Source organism: Anomaloglossus baeobatrachus, chromosome 1 (assembly GCF_048569485.1).
Source record: "Anomaloglossus baeobatrachus isolate aAnoBae1 chromosome 1, aAnoBae1.hap1, whole genome shotgun sequence".
Taxonomy (NCBI): domain Eukaryota; kingdom Metazoa; phylum Chordata; class Amphibia; order Anura; family Aromobatidae; genus Anomaloglossus; species Anomaloglossus baeobatrachus.
In genome coordinates this window covers 263,507,112-263,520,263 of record NC_134353.1, presented here as the reverse complement: position 1 = coordinate 263,520,263, position 13,152 = coordinate 263,507,112, and the positions used below count along the sequence as shown (strand labels likewise).

At 43.3% G+C, this 13,152-nt stretch overlaps 1 protein-coding gene across 3 annotated transcripts in view; it reads left to right on the top strand.

The window, feature by feature from the left end:
* EGF (epidermal growth factor) overlaps positions 1–13,152 on the top strand; it is a 298,020-nt gene that overhangs the window by 11,128 nt on the left and 273,740 nt on the right. The window lies entirely within an intron of this gene.

The following is a 13,152-nucleotide window of genomic DNA, read 5'->3' as shown; positions in this document are numbered from 1 at the left end:
GAACAAGCATCGGCACAATATTAAAAATGGATACCTTTTACATAGTGTATCAAGACATTATAACAATGTACACAATAGGGACCCAAAAATGAAACTTACAATAATAGATTCTATTGATAATAAAGATCCAAGGGCATTGAATAAGCTCATTAAAAAGGAGAGCTATTGGATCTTTAAATTGGGTACATTAGCTCCGGAAGGCCACAATATAATGTTAGATAATGTTGCCAAACAATGATCACATTCATAATGACTATATAATTTAGAAAATAAAACAATAGGAGGATATACTTAAAGAAAAAGCTAGTTAAGGGTTGGCGTGTATGGGTAGATGTATGTGTATGCATGCATATAGGGGGGCACATAGAATCGTGAGCGTATATGTGCATATATACATATGTATTGTGTGTGCATAGAGTAAAGGGCAAAATAGGGTTGAACAAAAAAAAAATTTTTTATTTTATTATAATACATATATATATATATTTTTATAATTTTTATTTTATTTTTATATATATATATTTATAAGAAGCTTGTGTAAACCGTGTTTTCCAATAGACATAATTGTTTTATGGTTTTAGTCATTTTATTATGTTTAGAGATTTTACTAAGAAATGTATTACAAATTTATCCGACTTCCTTTTTAAAAATAATTTTAAAAATAATTTAAAAATAATCTTTCTAAAACAAATTATTCAAAAAAATCCTTTTTAACAATTATGGGTTTAATTATCTGTATGTATGTCACACCCATAAGCCCCACTCAAGGGGTTGTTCACCTATAAATTTCATGTGTATTAGCTCTTGTTACACCTGAGGAAAGCAAGGGGATCTTGCTGAAACGCGTTGTGAAGTGATAACAAGAGCTTTATCTTTTTAACAATAAAGCCTAATCTTCAAAAGAACATTTAGAATCTGATCCATCATTAGCGCTCAAAGACCGGTTTCATCACCATTATCTACATTGCCAAACAGATAATAGGTCCAGCGCCTGTTCCGGCCGCATGCAGGGGCGGAAACCCGTCCGGAACGTCCATCATCGGGCCGTTCCCGGAAGTGACGCGGGCATAGCAGTGTCATCACACTGCGCCCGCCTCATCCCGTTAAGGAAGCCGTCATACAGGAGGTTCGGGAGGGGACCGCACCGCGCATGCGTGCCACAGGCGCGGCCATCTTTGAAGAGGGCACTGAAAAGGGCAGAATCGCGTCTGGCAAAACAGAGAAGGAATATGTTTAATATATAACGCAAACAGTGTAGGCAGGGATGGGAAACACTACCAAGTGTCGGGGATGTATAATGGATGATGTGGGAATGATGTAAATAATCCCATCGAACAACACACAGCAGAGGGGGGATGGGCAAACTAAGCACCTCTACTCCTACCAACGCTGCAACAGGCATACACTTCACATCTACATAGATGTATATCATCAAGTGTATCACCCAGGGTTTGCATCCTATCTATGTGTCAGTCACAGCAAAGGCAAGAGGGAGAAGACAAGAGAAGGTGATCCCAAGGGCACATCCCACCTCAAAAATATCACATATTAATGCATCAAAGGATAGGAGTCCGGCGTGATGGGACCCACGACTCCAATCCAAAGAAGATGGACAGAGTCGGAGGGCACACCAGGCCCGACTTCAGTCAAATGAAAATGTCAGAATCCATATAAAATATGTAAAAAAGGATATCACATTAGTTCCCCTAGGAATAGAAGTTAATATTTCCACACCCAATTATAATATTTTGTTGCCAATAGCTACATATAGAAGCAAAAAGAAGGGAAATAGATGAAAACAAGGATCCGGCGTGACGCGAACCCCGATCCACCTCCAAAATGGAAGCAGGATCAAAGCCCACGGCAGGCAGGATCCAAGCCAACCAACACAAAATATAAAAAAGATGCATAAAAATAGATATTACTCCACAAAACATCCAATAGAAAATTTGTCATAATTTTTCCGACGATAATGTCCCCATATTTCATGCTTGTAATCCGAGCCGAATATCGTATATCCCAATCAGATGTAACAGAAAGGCCAGAAGAGATAAGGATCCCTCTTGATCATAGATGAAAAGGAATACACTAACAATAGATAGAAAATAAAACTGAGATTAAAAATCAGTACAAAAAACACACCATTAAAAGAACTGAGGAAAAAAGGCCGCTAGCGCTAATAATCTTGTGTGGACATTACAAAAAAGGCGCAAAAGACAATTTCTCGTTGAGGCCACATGGTGCCATAGTTCCCAATGTGACGATCCAGCGGCATTTAAGTTTGGCCAATGCTTTTTTATGGTTACCACCTCTTATTCCAAGTTTAAGCTTATCAATCCCCCGCACTTTCAAAGAAGCGGGGTTGCAAGCGTGATGTAACTTAAAGTGTCGGGGGATGGTCTTGAGGGACTCGAGATCAGACACCTCCCTTGCAGCAATAATGTCCCTGACATGCTCTCGCACCCGGACGCGGAAATGCCTAGATGTTAGTCCGACATATGTCAAACCGCAACCGCATCCGGCTGCGTAGATCACGTACTCGGTGCTGCAATTAATGAAGTGCCTGATCTCAAAGCTGCTCTTCCCATCCGCCGACAGAAAAGTTTTAGTCCTTTCAATGTTACGGCATGACAGGCATGTTCCACAAGGAAAACATCCCCACCTTGGTGGTCCAACATTGAAAGGAAAAGAGGTTTTAGGGGCATAGTGACTATGCACCAGATAGTCTTTCAAGTTCCGATTTTTCCGAGCTGTCAAAGCCGGGAATTTGGGAAGTGCCGATCTCAACGATGGTTCGGTTTTCAAAATTGACCAATGTTTGCATAGTATTCTTCTAATATCCTCCCATTGATTATTATAGGTTGAAATAAACCGAATGGTGGTGTCTTGTTGTTTAATGTTCTTTTTACAAGAAAGGAGTTGGTCTCTAGATGTAGTTTTAGCTCTACCATAGCCTCGTTTGATATCCCTGAGACTATATCCCCTATCTCTAAACCGATTTTTGAGATCCAGGGCTTGCTGTTCAAAGGATTGATCTGTTGAACAGACTCTCCGTGCACGTAAAAATTGCCCTGTTGGTATTGCCCTGATAGTAGATGGAAGATGTGCTGATGATGCGTGCAGGAGACTATTTACAGAGGTCTCTTTCCTAAAAATGGTAGTCTGGACTGTGCGATCAGGCAAAATCGTCACCTTGATATCCAAAAAGTCCACCTCTACTGGATCCCACTTATAGGTGAGTCTGATATTTAAATCATTGCAATTAAGTGATGTGATAAACTCCTGTAGTTCAAGGTCGGTTCCCCTCCAGAAGATAAGAATGTCATCAATATATCTATGCCAGCACTGCACTGGGGAGGCGGCGTAGGCCCCGTCACCGAGAACCTCCCTCTCCCATGAACCCAAAAGAGGTTCGCGTATGACGGGGCGCACGCCGCGCCCATTGCAGTGCCGCGCTTCTGGAGGAAGAACCGATCCTTGAACAAGAAGAAATTGTGGGTAAGAATAAACTCCAACAATTCCAGGATCAAGTTCTGCATTTCAACATCCCAATTGCTCATCCGTAGGAAGCATCTCGCAGCGGCCAGACCATCGCAGTGTCGGATACACGAGTAAAGGGTCTCCACATCGACTGTCACCAGCAACACACCACTATCCAAAGAGATACCATGAATCCTTCTCAGGACGTCCGAGGTGTCTCTGACAAAGGAGGGCAGCGTTTCAACTAATGGATGTAGATAATAATCAATAAATTTACAAATACTGTCGCACAGCCCTCCGATGCCAGAGACAATCGGACGCCCCGGAGGACAGGTAGGATTTTTATGTATCTTGGGTAGTAGGTAGAAAGTGGGTGTTACTGGGAATTTGGTGTGGAGATCCTCATATACTTTTTTCGTGATCACACCACGTAGGAAGGCCGCCTCAAGAATGACTTCCAGTTCAGATTCAAACCCTTTCGTGGGATTTCCAGATAGGGGAATGTAGGTGTCATGATCTCTTAACTGCCTAAAGGCCTCACGTTCATACATGTCCGTGGGCCAGATTACCACATTACCCCCCTTGTCCGCAGGTTTAATTACAATTCCCTCTAATGATTTTAACTCATCAATAGCTTTTTTATGTCTTAGGGGGAGATTATGACCACCCGTCGATCTCTTAAGATTTCGGAGATCTTCTAAGACTAGTTTGAAGAAAATATCAACCTGCGGACAAAGGGAGGAAGGCGGAAAGGCAGTAGAGCGTGGAAATATCGAGGTGGGGAATTTAGTATGAAGTATCAGCTGATTCCCTCTCAAGCTCCTTCAAGATTTTTAAAACTTCCAGGTCCTCAGGTGTTAGTCCTTGGGTATCCATATCATCTTTAGAATGCAGTTTACACAGGATTAATTTTCTAGCAAATAATTGCACGTCTTTAGTTACTGTGAAGAAATCGAAATCGGCATCAGGGGCGAAAGAAAGACCAAGACTTAAAACATCAATTTGATTTTCAGTTAATTTGTGTTTAGATAAATTAATAACCTCCAATACCTGTTTACTTTTTTTATCCTTTGACTGTGGAGGGGTTAGTTTTCTCTTTGTTTGGTAATTCCTTTCCCCCTGATGCTTAGATCTCGTCTGTATACCCAATCTCTCTGCAAATTGATCATTCAGGCCACTACCCGTAGGGATCTCCTCTTCAGCAGAGGACATGGATGAAAAGGAGCCAGAGTGTGAACCCATACTTTTATTTTTCCTCCTTATAGTCCTCTTCCATCTATACACAGTTCCATTTTTATAATCTGATAGATCTCTCTGGTATTTCCTTGTTTTCGTTCCTGTAATCTCTTTTTCCCACTTGGAAAATTCTTTATCCAAATTTGCATTAAGGGATGCTAATTTTTCTTTGGAGAAACAATCCACAAGTCTCCCTTGGATGGTGTTAATTTCTAGTTCAACTTCCTTCAATGTGCTAGCATTATGGCCAACTAGGAGTTTCATGAAAGTCATGGAGCACACATTAGAGGCCTCCTCCCATTCCTTTTTAAAGGTATCCTCCTTTATATCAAAGGAGGGGAATAGTTGTACCCGTAATCCTCTTGGGATGAGGCCTCTCTGAATGTATCGCTCCATGAATGTCATGTTCCACCAAAGTCTTGTCTTTTGGTTTAGCAATTGTTTTAGTCTGCCAACCATTTTTACATTCTCCTCTGTTTCCACATTAAAAACAGGCTCTGAACTTTCACTAAAAACCTGGTTGATTTTTGTTAGCCACGCTTCTTCGCGCGCTTTGTGGTCCATGTGTCCTGTGGAGACTGCTGTGAATAAACACAGAGATACAATTAAGAAACAAGATAGGACACAAAGGACCACCTTATGCATCATAAGATAGCATATGGTCACCCTCAAAAAGGCAATATAGAAAACTGAGAGAACTAAGAGGGAATAAATAACCAATATCATAGGTTTGAAAGGAAATCAATTCAAACAGGATCAGTTTAAGTATACCAATATAAACTTTATTAAGTATAAAAGACAAGTTTAAAAACTTAAGCAATAATCCAGAGTTATAAGTTACAATTATAAACAGGAAGATAGAAGAGAAGTTCAGAGCAAAGGCTGTTCAGGTCTGCGCCATCACCATGGGGAATAGAGAGAAAAGAATCAGCCCCGGCATGTGAAACTTAGTGTTACAATCCTAGTGGGAAAACACATGCTGATTGCTAGAGAGAGCATAGTTACTTACCCATAATGAAGACTAATCAGAACAACAGCCACCGCACCCCAACGCGTTTCGTAGTCTTTTTCAAGGGACTGCGACATGGTGTGTGGTGAGGGGGATCTATTTATATGTGCCCCAAACAGATAATAGGTCCAGCGCCTGTTCCGGCCGCATGCAGGGGCGGAAACCCGTCCGGAACGTCCATCATCGGGCCGTTCCCGGAAGTGACGCGGGCGTAGCAGTGTCGTCACACTGCGCCCGCCTCATCCCGTTAAGGAAGCCGTCATACAGGAGGTTCGGGAGTGGACCGCACCGCGCATGCGTGCCACAGGCGCGGCCATCTTTGAAGAGGGCACGGAAAAGGGCAGAATCGCGTCTGGCAAAACAGAGAAGGAATATGTTTAATATATAACGCAAACAGTGTAGGCAGGGATGGGAAATATGTGATATTTTTGAGGTGGGATGTGCCCTTGGGATCAACTTCTCTTGTCTTCTCCCTCTTGCCTTTGCTGTGACTGACACATAGATAGGATGCAAACCCTGGGTGATACACTTGATGATATACATCTATGTAGATGTGAAGTGTATGCCTGTTGCAGCGTTGGTAGGAGTAGAGGTGCTTAGTTTGCCCATCCCCCCTCTGCTGTGTGTTGTTCGATGGGATTATTTACATCATTCCCACATCATCCATTATACATCCCCGACACTTGGTAGTGTTTCCCATCCCTGCCTACACTGTTTGCGTTATATATTAAATATATTCCTTCTCTGTTTTGCCAGACGCGATTCTGCCCTTTCAGTGCCCTCTTCAAAGATGGCCGCGCCTGTGGCACGCATGCGTGGTGCGGTCCCCTCCCGAACCTCCTGTATGACGGCTTCCTTAACGGGATGAGGCGGGCGCAGTGTGATGACACTGCTACGCCCGCGTCACTTCCGGGAACGGCCCGATGATGGACGTTCCGGACGGGTTTCCGCCCCTGCATGCGGCCGGAACAGGCGCTGGACCTATTATCTGTTTGGGACACATATTAATAGATCCCCCTCACCACACACCATGTCCCAGTCCCTTGAAAAAGACTACGAAACGCGTTGGGGTGCGGTGGCTGTTGTTCTGATTAGCCTTCATTATGGGTAAGTAACTATGCTCTCTCTAGCAATCAGCATGTGTTTTCCCACTAGGATTGTAACACTAAGTTTCACATGCCGGGGCTGATTCTTTTCTCTCTATTCCCCATGGTGATGGCGCAGACCTGAACAGCCTTTGCTCTGAACTTCTCTTCTATCTTCCTGTTTATAATTGTAACTTATAACTCTGGATTATTGCTTAAGTTTTTAAACTTGTCTTTTATACTTAATAAAGTTTATATTGGTATACTTAAACTGATTCTGTTTGAATTGATTTCCTTTCAAACCTATGATATTGGTTATTTATTTCCTCTTAGTTCTCTCAGTTTTCTATATTGCCTTTTTGAGGGTGACCATATGCTATCTTATGATGCATAAGGTGGTCCTTTGTGTCCTATCTTGTTTCTTAATATTAACGATATCGTAGCGTGTAAAGCCCCCTTAAGTGTTCTTATTTTAACAGAGACAAGCATGGTGATTGAGAAGTGGTTGTCTGAGTAGTGGACAACTCTTTTAAGACTGGAGCAGTGCTGAAGAGGCAATTGTGGAATCAGGGAGGGTGAGTAACATCTGGTTTTATTAGTTCATAGAAGCCAGAAAGCCAAAACTGGAAAACTCCTCTTGTGGTAGGGCATTCCACGGTCTGACGGCGCTAACTGTAAAGAACCCTTTCCTATTTAGCTGCAAGAATCGCCTTTCTTCCTCTCACAGTGAGGCCCAGTTGTCCATATTATTGTCTTTGGAAGGAATAAGTAATGTGCCCGTCCTTTGCATTGACCACAGATGTTTTGTATCAACAAATCGGACCTGGAACCATCAGGCATTTTTGCCACGGGTATTAACAAACTGAAGTCATTTGTTTTAAACCATTACATTCTGCAATCCTTCTGTATGGGAAACTTCCCTTTACATGAATACTAGAAGTATTTACTTATAAACATAGCAAAAAGGCAATGGTATTTACCAGCCAAGATCACTGAAATAAATACACAGACAAAATGCAGCAGTCTCCCTTAACAATGGAGGTACTAACACAGGTGCAAAATACTGACAAAAAAAACGCTCTCAACCAACTACGGTAGTTCATGTAAGGGGTGTTCATGAATCTTGCTTTTCCATTGGAGGTGACTGATGGACTTGGGTTAGGCATGGGTCAGATTCTTGCAGAATGTCATGGGTGGTGGTGGTCGTGCACAGCACCTGGCATATCGGTGACAGTGAAGGGCACATGGCTGCGGATATGCGAGGTTAACATAGACATTACTGTTTCCCCTTGCCTAGGTGTTAGTGACGTGCATCTTGATGTTGGTGCAGAGAAACAGGAGAGCCAGGAGACGGTTCAACAATAAAACAGGTGACCTTGTCCAACAGTCAAAAGGTACAACTCTACGGTTGGTATAACATATTCAGATGACACAGTTCCAAAGACAGGCAGACAGTGACGGCTGCAGAGAAAACATACATATTAGGAGTGATATTTAACAAGTGCAGTTAGAGCCTATCCTGCTTGTGAAGTGTATACCAAAACGCACCCCTGGTCTTCTGGGTGGGAGCCCTGGAGCAAGTAGAACTGGGAGGGGAACAGAAAGATCCAGTAAAACTGTTACACTGATCTGGAGTGCAGTGTCTGGTGTAGTTACGCCATGCAATTGTGCGGCCTGATGCAGTGGCGCCGCCCCTTCCATGGTCTTTGGCGTGGGGCCAGAGCGGGTGTCTCCTCTGGTGGTTGGAGCTGCATCAGAGAAGATGGATTCTCCTGTGAAAGCATTGATGCTGTGGGCGCCTCTGCTGATGTGGTCTCTGGAGGCAAAAGAGGCATCTTCAGCTCTTTGATCAATGCAGGTCTCCAGAGAAAGAGACAGCACAGTCTTCTGTCTTTCGCTGTGGAGGGATTATGAGCTCGCTGTGTAGGCATACTGTTTCTTCTTGGCTGTCTCTTGCATTTATGGCGTTTCTTCTGGAGGAACAGAATGGACTTTTCTTCATCTCCTCCTATCAGTGGGTGGATTCTTGATTCTAACTGGTTCTTCTTGCTGGTGGGCATTACTTTTTTTCTAGAGCCTACTCTTCTCCAGGCAACGTCTGTGCAGGAGGTTAGACTGTTGTGTTTTGTTTTTTTTTTTATCTCATGCTATCCTTGTAAAAGTGAACACATTGGGGCTAAAGCAACATTGTAGAGGAATTATTTAAAAAAAAAATAATAAAAAAAATATAATAATAATTACACATTGCATTATTTCCTGTGTAGCACATGAAGGGCTAAATTATTTTCCTGACAACAGTTTTGAAGTATTGAGAGGTGCAGTTTTTAAAATGCTCTAAATTTTAGGTAGTTTCAAATATAGAAGCCTGTAAAAGTCAATTTAAATCTGAATAAGTCCCTTAAGAAACAGGTTTTGTAAATTTCTTGTAAAAATTGCTGCTAAACTTTTAACCATTTTAATATCCTAACAAAATAAAATAACATTTGGAAAATTATGCAGATGTAAAGTAGACATATGGAAAGCATTGTCTATTAATTATTTTGTATAGTATGACTAACTCATTTAAGGATATTAAAATTGAAATTTTAAAACTGGCTAATTTTTCAAACTTTTTGCCAATATTCTGATATTTTCACAAATAAATGCAAACTATACAGACCTAAATTTACCATTAACATAAGGTACAATGTCACGAAACAATCTCAGACTCACTGGGCTGTGTTGAAGCATTTCAGTGATTACTACATAAAAAACCACAGGTAGTTTGCAAAAAATTGGCTTGGTCATTAAGGTCAAAATTGGCTCTGTCACTAAGGGGTTAATTGTGTGCTAGTACTAATTAGTATATGTGTATATGCATGTGTGTGTATGTGTGTGTGTATATATATATATATATATATATATATATATATATATACTATATATATATATATATATATATATATATATATATATATATATATATATATATATAAAATATATATACAGTAGTGTGCAAAAGTTTTATGTCTGTGTGTAACAATGTAAAGAATATGTATGTTTTTGAGGAGTTTTGAGGGTTTTTTTGAGGATTTTGGAGCGCCTCCTCCCAGTTTCCGCTCCTACATGAATACACCCTTAGGATGCTTTACAAAAAATTGAAGTGTTAATAGTTTATTATTTTATCAATTAATAAAATGCAAAATGAATAAACAAAAGAGAAATCTAAATCAAATCAATATTGATGTAACCACCCTTTGCCTTCAAAACAAATTTAAAGCATCAATTCTTCTAGGTACACTTGCACACAGTATTTGAAGGAACTCAGCAGGGAAGGAAGTTGTTCCAAACATTTCAGAGAACTAACCACAGATCTTCTGTAGATGTAGGCTTGTGCAAGTTCTTCTGTCTCTGTGTAATCCCTAACAGACTCTATAATGTTGTTGTTGTTGTTGTTATATGATGTTTACTTTGCGGGCTCCATATCATCACTTTCGGGACTGCATGTTCTTCGTTATGCTATAAATAGTTCTTAATGACATTGGCTCTATGTTTGGGGTCATTGTGCTGCTGCAGAATAAATGTAAATACACTCTCTTGTTACTGCTACAGCGCCAGGCAACTGGTGCAAAGCGTATGTGGTATCCATTTTCAAATAGTGAATTAGGTCCCAAGTAATTATAAACTAACTAGAAGGTGGCCCGATTTTAACGCATCGGGTATTCTAGAATTTATTGTGTAGTTAATGTATGATTTTTGTTATATATATATAGATGTTGTTGTGTGTAGTTGCCAAGTGTTTGTGTAGGGCGCTGTAAATGTTCTGGGTGTTGTCTGGGTGGGGGTGTGTGAGAGTGGTGTTGTTTGTGTGTTGCGTTGTGTGTTGCATTGTTTGTGGAGCGCTGTGTGTCTGTAGCGTTGTGTGTGTGTGGTGCTGTGTGTGTTGCGCGGTTTGTGTGGGTGTGTTTGTGTGGGGTGCGTGTGTGTGTTTTGGGGGGAGGTATGTTTTGTGCAATGTCTGTGTTGCGCGGTATGTGCATATATTTGTGTGTGCCGCGGTGTTTGTGTGTTGTGTGTGTGCAGCATTGTCTGTGTGTGTGTGTGTGGGTGTCTGTGTAGGGCGGTGTTTGTGGTTCCCAGTGTGTGTGTGGTGTGTTGTGCGGTGTGTGTGTTTTGGGGGGAGGTGTGCACCCCCCATCGTGGTCCACCCCCCATGCTGCACCCCCCATCATGCGCCATCCCCCATGCTGCACCCCCCATCGTGCTCCATCCCCCATGCTGCACTCCCCATCATGCTCCATCCCCCATGCTGCGCACCCCCATCGTGCTCCATCCTCCATGCTGCACCCCCCATCGTGCTCCTTCCCCCATGCTGCGAACCCCTCAGAGAGGAGTATGATAGGAGGATTATAATAGGAGGAGTATAATGGGAGGAGTAGTCCTGGGGAAAAAGGAGTATAATGGGAGGAGTTGTCCTGGGGGGGAGGTGTACAGGTGCCCAACGAGTCTGGGGGGCGTGGCCTAGTGGGAATAGTGTGCGGGGGGCGTGGCCTAGCGGGCATAGTGTGAGGGGCCGTGGCCTAGCGGGCATAGTGTGAGGGGGCGTGGCCTAGCGGGCGTTGTGTGAGGGGGCGTGTCCTGGCGGGTATCACATGTGGGGGCGTGGCCTAGCGGGCATCACGTGCGGGGGGCATGGCCTAGCGGGCATCGCGTGCAGGGGCGTGGCCTAGCGGGCATTGCGTGCGGGGGGCGTGGCCTAGTGGACATGGCGTGCGGGGGCGTGGCCTAGCGGGCATAGTGTGCGGGGGGCGGGCCTGGCCAAATGGTTAATCCATGCAGGGGGCGGGGCCTGGCCGAGCCGAGCGGCCAATCCGTGTGGAGGGGCGGGGCCAGGCCAAGCCCAGCGGCCAATCCGACGGTTGTCACTGTAAGGACACAATGTCACTGTAACGACACAATTTTGGAGCAAGACAGACAGACAGACAGACAGAATAAGGCAATTATATCTATAGATAAGCTTAAAGGGAACGTGTCATGACTGACAATGCTATTTACCTATAGTTAAAGAGTTAATCGACAGGTAAGCAGTATTAGGAAGGTACTGAAAGTACAGCTCTTGGGATAAAATTAACTTTATTTCTCCTAAGAGTTTCTGGATTTCAGTCATACTGACATGTTGACGTGGCTACCGTCACATCTCACTATACTGTTAACAGTGGCTGTGAGCACACACCGACACTTTTACTGATAGCTGGCTCTGCAGTGCATCGGTGCAGAGCTGGCTGTCAGTCAATCTGTTGGGGAGTGCTTACAGCTGTTGGTCACTGTGCTGTGATCGATGCCTCTAGCCGTGCTAGAACTGCTGGAACACATGTATGACTCTCAGGAGCCACACATTGACTACAGCGGCTGGGCACCTTCCATAATGCTATAAACTTGTAAATTTGATCGATTTCGTCCGGTTAATAACGTCCGACAGACAGATTTCCTTTACTATCCACTGTGGGGAAACTGAGTGACCTGTAACAGTCTATATATACAGTAGAGTGTATTGGAAAATAATATTATAAGTAATAGCCAGCACAGTTTTAAAAGGGATGGACATTGTAAAACCTTAACAGAGAGGTAGCTGTGGATAAAGTGTTTCTGGACTTTTACAAAGACATTTCACATAGTCCCACATGTGTAATTTAAGGTATATAGGCTTAGACAGTAAGTTTTGTAATTGGCTGAAAAACTAACTCAAAGATCACACCCAGATAGTTGTGAATGACTACTACTCTAAGGCCTAAGCCACACGGCATGAAAATCGGAGCGAGTGGGATGCGATAAAACATCGCATTCCACTTGGACCAATATTAGCCTATGTGCCAGCACCCATGAGCGGTTATTTTCTCAGCCCTAATCGGACCAAGAAAACAATCGCAGCATGCTGTGGTTGTAATGCGATCCAGGTTTCTCTCACACCCTTTCAAGTCTATGGGGTGAGAAAAAAATCGCACTGCGCTCGCGGTACACCGATGTACCGCGAGTGCAGTGTGAGAATGGCAATTGCTGGTTACGGAGGAGAGAGGGAGATAAATCCCTCCCTCCCCTCCTCAGCACTGGCCCACCCCTCCTCAGCATTGGCACCCCCCTCCTAAGTGCCGGTCCGCCCCTCGCAGCTAAGGTCCGATCGTATGATCGGATCACAGTCGCAGTGACAGTCGCATGACACTCGGCTCCCACTGTGCTGGCAGTGTGAGCCGAGTGTCATGCGATGATCGCAGTAGATCCCCGTGTGGCCCCAGCCTAAATGATCTACAGCAGGCGTGCTGCTAGTGTTCTAAAAGATTAAGCATCAAAGTATGTCTTACCATACAA